Here is an 8,976-nt window from a genome sequence, read left to right as displayed (position 1 = left end):
CCTGGATAGCATGGCCTATTGAATTGTGGGAGTGCTCAGCCAGAGGCCTGGCTCATAGACTGCACTAATGGCATGATTGTCTAATCTCTCTCTCTCTCTTTGCACTAATAAGTTGTTCTGTGTGGGGAACGGGAACTAAAAGGTCCCTTGGTGTAGTGTGTTGGCTCTGTGCCCTCAGCGCAGTAGATCTCTACTACAGATTACTGCAGAAATTACTCACAGATTTCTCCAAGCATTCTGTCTTACAGATATATGACAGGGATAGATGGAAGCTGAATTGGCTTGCTGTTGGAAAATGAAGACTGTTTTATATCTGTATTCGAAAAAGAATTACTGCACTTCCTAGATTACACATTTAAAGACTAAGGCTCAAATCATATTCTATGCAAATATACAAATGTGAACATGAACATTTCTGTTTACACTCTTCCAAAATATGTTTTTCACAGAAAATATAATTTTTACTTTGAGTTAAGAACATTGTAAGATTCTGAAGTACCTTTTTAAGAGCCTTTTGTCCAACGGAAAGGTTTCAAACACCTCAAACATTTCTCCATTTTTAAATTTTAATTAATGTATTAAAACTTTATGGTCATATTTAAAAATGAACACAAACTTAAAAAAAGAATAAGTACAATACAACATTTGTCTAAATTATAACTAAAATTAGACTGAAAATGAAAAAAAGAAAGAAAAGATTACAAATAAAAAAATCACTAAAATGACACTGTCTCCCTAAGTTCAAAGGTCTGTTACCGTTGTGCTCGCACACTCATTGGCCAAGCATTTGTACATTTGCATGAATAATGTTTCTGGCCTAACACACACACACACTCTCACACCCAGATATACACTTATAGACAACACACAAGTTCTTTCCAGGGAAATATTCCACTTCTTAGGTATTTGGCAGTGTTGTGGGACAGCAAGCCACTTTTCTAGACAACACCCATTTGTTTTTACACAGACTGTCCTGCATTTTATCCAAAACACATCCCAAAAAGGTCAGTAATCATTCAACACTGCCCTTGGTTTTTAGGAGCTTCCAGATTAATCACAATATTTCAGTTGCTTACACTATATTTTGCCAAATAATACAACTGCATGTTACAGTCCCCAGCAAAAAGGCCTATGATTTGATTAATATACCCAGAAGGGCAGCTGAGTTTAGATTCACATTCTGAAGCTCTTAGAGTGCAGTATTTCTTGATGAATTCATGGGGAGGGGAAAGTATAGCAGAGCTCAGTTTCAACCTCATGTATGTAATGCTACTCTAAATGTGGAAGTGAAAAATCACATCAATTGAAGGATGTCATTTCTCAGTGCTCTCTCTCACTCTGGCAGTCTTGCCGGCCAAAGGCTCATACAATGACTGAATTGTACACTACATTCTGTACAGTAACAGGCTTCTGAATTCATTGTATGTGTCAGCATTCATAAAGAACTATGCAAGTCACTGCAAAAATTAATGACATTAACTATAATTAATGACATTGGCAGCCAGAGAGAAATTAAGCATATTGAGACCTCAACCAAACCTTGAATAGTACAATGCAGTAGACACCACTTTTTCGATGGCACTGGATAACGAATGATTCTTCCTATTAATTTTCTACATCAGTAAAGTAAATTATTAAGGGTAAAATATGTTACTCACCCAAAATTGATAATTCTGTCATCATTTATCATTTTTCCAAACATATGATTTTCTTTTGTCTGTTGGGCACAAAAAATGATATTCTAAAGATCATGCTGATAACCAAACAGTTAAGGATAGCCATTAACTGACAGCCAACCAAATAAAAAAATGAAGTATCCATATAGTATATAGGCTACATTATAATAAATATTATACATCATAAACTTAATAGCAGTGCTTCTTTATAGCCTACATCAATCGAGACTTCTTGCAGTGGTCGCGATTCACCGATCTAATCCAACTTCAATACCGTATTATTATTTTTAAATAATATTTCAAAAAAATATCTCGTTCAGTCAGCATTCTATTAAAATCGAAACATTTCTTCCTTATAGAAATAGTTTATTATTATTATTTCAGAAGAGAAATAGTTCAAAGCTTCCAAAATAAAATAAAATACAATTCTCAGAACAAACGACAGTATCTCCAACTCGTGGGAAAAAAAGTGTGAATAGAATGAAGCGTGCGCTGCTCTCTCGCGCTCCCCTCCCCTCACTGCACGCGGCGCTAATTGGCGCTCTCAGCTCGAGCCAGCAGCCACGAGCGCCACAGACGCGGAGACCTCAGCCAAAATCACAGTCCAGTCAGACTCAGAGAACCGTTCTTTAGTCTTTATTTGTTTTCGATTTATGTGTCTCCCCTCACTAAGTCGAAGAGAGCTTATAGGAACAGTGGACACTTGCAGACATTTCAAGCATGACTTTGGATAATAACGGATCTTGAAGTGTCAAACTGCGCCCCAGACTTTCAGAAAATAACGACAGACACTAACTCTCACAGGTATCCTTTTATTATTAATATTTCAGTATTTTATTGCATTTCATTGGTGGATATTGAACAGATACGTTTAAAACGTCATCAATGTCAACTTTCACCAGTTCAAATATTTTGAGTAGCTAAGTTTTAGGGTTCATCACTAAGAGGATTAAAATACAGTTTGTATCTTTTAATTATTACGGTCTTTAATATATAGCAACAGTTCTTCGATAGTTATATAGTATTATAACATAAGGTTATATTATTATCACATCCAAAATAAAGATACACCAGTTTTATAAAACAGTGGCATGTCTGTTGCGGGCGATACAGACTTCAGTATGTAAAAGTAATTGCTGCTCTCATGAGGATAAATATTTGCAGAGATGTTGTTTGAGGTAATTGATCATGCATGGCTCTCCCCTTTTCTCTTCTTTCTTCTTCTCAGATTTGTATGTGATACGAAACATGTTACATTTCAAAATATTTAAATCGCAGCTGCGCTTTACTAAATATGATCTCACTGGCAAGTTAGTTTAAAGCAAATATTTGACTTTAACAAGTACATGAAGCCATAGTATAAGGTCATCTCAAAAGCACACATCCATTTATCAACATTTTTTATTACAATTTATAATATTTTATGTACATTATTGTAAATACGTGTGTGTGTGTATATACTTATACATACATATATGCCTATGTATATGTGTGTGTGTGTGTGTGTGTGTGTTTGTATATATGTTTTTTAAAATATTTTAATTTACACCCCCCTCCCCACACACACAGTGGGTAAAGAAAAGAATCAGTCCCTTTTTAAATAATTTTTTGTTGCTTTGTAGCATGAAATGGAGACGGATACAGTTTTTGTTTTATCCAGCTGTATTTAGGATACTGTATTTAGTGAAAGATATAAAACCAACATGTCAGAAAAACATAAATATAAAACAGAATCACTGAGTTGGAAAAAGGATCACTCCCCTCCTAAAAATAACTTGTAAACTCAATCAGGTGTAGCTAATCACCTTCGCAATGGCACAACAAGCCATTTGACTTTCAACTGTGATCAGCCGTGCACATTTTGATTAGCTCAGCATGAAAACAGCTTTCCTGGAGCATTATTGTCCTTGGTCTTGCAACTGAAGCAAACAATCAACTGTGGGTGACAAGGCACTGCAAAAGATCTCCAGTATAAAGTTGTGGACAGGCACAAGTCAGGGAGATGGATACAAAAAAAATCCAAAGGCTTTATCAATGCCTATAAGCAAGGTTAAATCTGTTATTAAGAAGTGGTAGGTATTTAGTATACAACACAGACTCTCTGCGGATCAGGACGTTGCTCCAGACTGGATGAAAGAGCCAGGAGGAAACTGGTCAGAGAGGCGACCAAGAGGCCTACAACAAGTCTGAAGCAGTTGTGGGAATTTATGACAAAGAGTGGTCATTGTGTGCATGTGACCACAATATCACATTCTCCACAAATGTGGCTTGAATGGGAGGGTTGCAAGAAAAAAGCCACTCCTCAAGAAAGGCCACTTGCAGTCATGACTGAGCTTTGCCAAAACACACCTTGAAGATTCTGAGACAGATGAGACTAAAATTGAATTATTTGGCCTCAACACCAAACGATATGTCTGTTGGAAATCCAATACAGCTCACCATCCAAATAACAGCATTTCCTCCAGTAAAGCATGGAAGTGGAAATATCCTGTTATAGGGGTGTTTCTCTGCAGCAGGGACTGGAGCACTTGTCAGGATAGAAGGAAAAATGGATGCGGCAAAATACTGCCAAATTCCTTAAGAAAATCTGCTGCCCTGTGCCAGAAAGTTGTCAGTGTGAAAAAGGTTTACCTTCCAACATGCCACAGAGTGGTTGAAGTAGAAAAAGCATGCCTTGCGTGGCCCAAGTCAGAGCCAAGACTTAAACCCCATTGAAAATCTGTGGAAAGACTTGAAGACTACGGTCACCATCAAATTGAACTGAACTTGAGCAGTTCTGTAAAGAAGAGTCTGCAAATATTGCAAAGTCTAGATGTGTAAAGTTAGTAGAGACTAGTGATGTGTCGTTCGTGAACGAATCGTTCTTTTTGAACGAATCTTTTAGGTGAACGAATCGTTCTCGTTCACGCAATCCACTAACTCATATTTTTCGTTCACTGAAGTTCCTCCCTCCACAACAGCACGGTGCTATTAGTAGCGCATGCGCAGCTCGGTGAACCGGGTAACTGAACTGTTTCATCCTGTCAAAGAGTTACTCAACCTCGAGCCAATAGCCTTTGAGTATGAGATGTGACAGAGCATGTGATTTGTTGAATGTAGTGAACGAATACGCCCTTCAATGAACGAGTTTCACATGAGTCTGAACGAGATCTTATCGTTCGTGAATGAAATGACTGATCTGATACCCATGTCGTTCGTGAACGAGTTGAATGATTAAGTACATCTCGTTCATGAATGGAATGACTGAACTGGCATGTCGTTCATGAGCGAGTTGAATGAACGGATACATGTTGTTCGTGAATGAAATGAACTGGTACATAGCTTATCTCATTCGTGAACGAAATGAATGAGAGTAAACAGGGTTAGTCGGCTATTTAGCATCTCAATCTCGCAAAATGCAAAGCACAGTTATAGGCGCTGTGCACATATGCTTGTTTTGATATTTAACATACAGAACTCCACGTAAATCAACGAACTGAATACGTTCGTTGATTTAAGACATAACACATAATAAACTCTTTTTTGCCACCTGCTGGCATATTTTGTGTAATACGAAGAAATGATCACTGAACGAATCAGTGAACGATTCTGAACGAATTAGTGATGTGTCGTTCGTGAACGAATCGTTCTTTTTGAACGAATCTTTTAGGTGAACAAATCGTTCTCGTTCACGCAATCCACTGACTCATATTTCTCGTTCACTGAAGTTCCTCCCTCCACAGCAGCGCAGCGCTATTAGCAGTGCATGCGCAGCTCAGTGAACCGGTTAACAACCATTTCATCCTGTCAAAGAATTCCTCAACCTCGAGCCAATAGCCTTCGAGTATGAGATGTGACCGAGTATGTGATTTGTTGAATGTAGTGAACGTATACGCCCTTCAATGAACTAGTTTCATGAGTCTGAACGAGATCTAGAGAGCTTATCGTTCGTGAATGAAATGACTGAACTGATACCCATGTCGTTCGTGAACGAGTCGAATGATTTAGTATATCTCGTTCGTAAATGAAATGACTGAACTGGCACACATGTCGTTCGTGAATGAGTTTAATGAACGGATACGTCGTTCGTGAATGAAATGAACTGGTACATATTTATCTTGTTTGTGAACGAAATGAATGATAGTAAACTGAGTTAGTCTGCCATTTAGCATGTCAATCTCGGAAAATGCAAAGAGCAGTTACAGGTACTGTGCACATACGCTTGTTTTGATATTTAGCATACAGAACTCAACGTTTAATCCCCGATTTATGAATGTGAATATATAATATACAACCTATCTGATCAAACAATTAAAATGCTAATTAGGCATGAAAACCTCGTGCTTTGTTCATCTGAACAATTTAATTAGACTTTATATATTGAATTTTTATAAAGCCAGGTCAGTTTTTGTAACAAGTGAACACGATTGTTGACTTAAGACAAAACACATAACACACCCTTTTTTCCACCTGCTGGCATATTTTGTGTAATACGAAAAAATTATCACTGAACGAATCAGTGAACGATTCTGAACGAATCATTTTGGTGAACGAACTGAAAATGAACGAATCTCTAGAAAGAATCATAATTTCCACCACTAGAACGAATCATTTTGGTGAACGAACTGAAAATGAACAAATCTCTTGAAAGAATCATAATTTCCACCACTAGTAGAGACGTATCCCAACAGAAAGTGCCGGCCCGTCCAACAGGCGATAAAGGCGGTCGCCTGGGGCCCCTCTTTGATTTGAGGGCCCCGCGAATGATGTCACGCACTTTTAATTGATTTATTTTTTCAAATGTCCACATATAGTATGAGTGGTCATATGTCAATTATAAGCTTTTGTAATGCACAGACCCCATTAAACATGATACAATTCACAATGACGGTGAGCAAAATACAAAACATATTTTATTAAAAGAATATTTCTGAATAATTCGTATATGACAAATAGCTGAAAACGATAATAATAATAATAATAAAAAACTGTCTAAATAAAAGCGGAAAAAAGATTAGAAACATACACAGCAGCACCACACTCTATTTAGCATAAAGCCTCCCACAATAGGCTATTGGGTGAACTAGAATGTTATAACGTATTCCTAGTACAGATTCCACATATTCCACTTAGCCACATTTCTCTGTAAATTCCTTTTGATATATACTCGAGAAAGTGTCTTAAATAAGTCTAAAGTTATATAACGTCATAAGTCTGGTTGCTATTTTTGATCGACGTATTTCTAATTTATGCAATGCACATTGATGCTATTTTATTTTGAAATTACATGGCATCCAAACGATATCTTTCTGGAGCCAAAAAAAGAAAGAAGAGAAAAGCAGATGGAGAAAAGCAGGCTCAAAGTGAAGGTATGTTTCGCTAAACATAATACATTATTTATTAGTGTAGTATTAATACTTGATTTAATAAATGTGATGATGCCCATGATCACAGACATACTTGTGTGATATGGGAGAGAAAATTAGGCCACATTCAGCATGTTTCATTAAATAATCAATTAATTATCCATCCCACTAATTCATGCTAAAAAAAAGGTCTCCTCCTCTTTCCAAATTTAAATCTGACTAAATATTTTTACACATGTATTACATGTTGAGTTTGTTGCAGGTAATAAAAATGTATACACTTAAATATTGAAATTGTATTTTATGTGCTCTCTTCTCACTGTTTTTACACCAGTGGGCTCAATTTTTTTTTTCTCGCCTAGGGCCCCACAACCCTTCGGGCCGGCACTGCCAACAGACTAAAGGCTGTAATTAAATCAAAAGGAGTTTCAACAAAGTGGTGACACAAGCGGGTGATCCTTTTTCCAACTAAGTAATAATGTTTTCTTTTTCTAACATGTTGGTGGTATATCTTTCACTTGGATGTTATAAGTTGCACTGAGTAAATACAGCTGGATAAAACAAAAACTGTGTCCGTCATAATTTCAGGCTGCAAAGCAACAAAATGTGATTATTTTAAAGGGGGCTGGTTCTTATGTTTTCTTCTCAGCTTTGAATCACGATTAAATTTTGGAATTTCTAGTCAGAGGCAGGTAGTATTAGAGGACTAGAGACTTGTGATGGGAGTAAGATGTAATACTATTAAGTTTCAGAAAAGTGCATATTGATTCAGTTTTTAGGACAGACTACTGCCAGACAGTCTATGTGGCATTATGTCGCCAAAGTATGGATTCAGAAGATGACCAAAGAGGCTTAGGGTGTCATTTGATACAGTTCATTCTTATTCTAGAGAACATTTACCTCATGTGATAAGTAGGTTTTATTTACAAGTTTTAAATGCATAAATCTGCTCATTTGTATCAGCTTTCTAGCATATTGAAGCCCTCAAAAGTGACTTTAAATTAAGGAAAAGATTAATAAGGTTATGAAAGCAGATAAGGTTTATTTTCAAACGGCTGGCCAGATTTGCTGGTGCGGAATGTTAAAAGGGAGTAAAGTGTGTCTGTGGTGTCTGTCAAGAAATGAAAGATGGGAGATTCTCAGTCTCCCTCTGGTCCTCCTCACACATCTGTGCCAACAGCTGAGCTGGGATTGGCATTAACTGTTGACTCTGTGCTTCTTCAGAAGACTAAGAGGACGAAAGCAAGCCAGAACATAGTACTTGAGTGGAAAAGAGGGGGCTCTTTCTCTCCCAGCATCATTTGCCCTGTGTTAATGGGCAGGATAATACCTCTCTGTGATGCACTCAGTCTTTATGGAAACTCTCGCTCTCACACCCCATGGTTTTATGGGGTGAGACCAAGAGAAAGTCTCAGTCATAAGCCACAGATGTCGTATACACACTTTGCACACTATGTGTGTGTGTTTCTTATTAAGCATTGATTCAAATAAATATTAGCAGTTAATGTATCTGTAATGAAAAAAAAAAACTTTAATGGTATAACATGAGTGTAGTTGTTTTTATGTAATTCGCATGGATAGGCACACATGCCGTAAAGTATAGTTGTACCTGTGTTCTCAATATAATGTATTGCATTGCTTAATTAAGCTGGACCTCTGACATATATTTGGAGAGCTGGATTTCAAGAGCGATGGATTCTAGTTGCTGTGTGTGTGTATGAGTCCTTGTCTAAGTGTTTTTAATATGTCCATGGAGCATAGTGCCACCTTGGTGTTAAAAGGCTCTAGCACAGAAGTGCGACTGATTACATAGTCTTATGTCTCTGTCATGCATTTTCTCTTCGTCTGCCCTACCTCACTGTCTCTCCTCACTACATCAGCAGTATATGAGCCAGTAAGACAAACCAACCTTGATTTTTTTTTTAATCTCAGTTTTCTTGACTTATTTAGAAGCA

The 8,976-nt window shown here is 37.2% G+C and overlaps 1 protein-coding gene across 1 annotated transcript in view; it reads left to right on the top strand.

Annotated features, from left to right (window-relative positions):
* Positions 1 to 2,235: 2,235 nt before the first annotated feature.
* LOC132156305 (semaphorin-3D-like) overlaps positions 2,236 to 8,976 on the top strand; it is a 40,637-nt gene continuing 33,896 nt past the window's right edge. Inside the window, exon 1 of the mRNA XM_059565250.1 lies at positions 2,236 to 2,480. The gene's annotated coding sequence lies outside the window, so the exon portion shown is untranslated. The remainder of the gene's footprint in view (positions 2,481 to 8,976) is intronic.

This window comes from Carassius carassius, chromosome 13, assembly GCF_963082965.1.
Source record: "Carassius carassius chromosome 13, fCarCar2.1, whole genome shotgun sequence".
NCBI classification, from domain to species: domain Eukaryota; kingdom Metazoa; phylum Chordata; class Actinopteri; order Cypriniformes; family Cyprinidae; genus Carassius; species Carassius carassius.
This window is presented reverse-complemented; position numbering and strand designations above follow the sequence as displayed.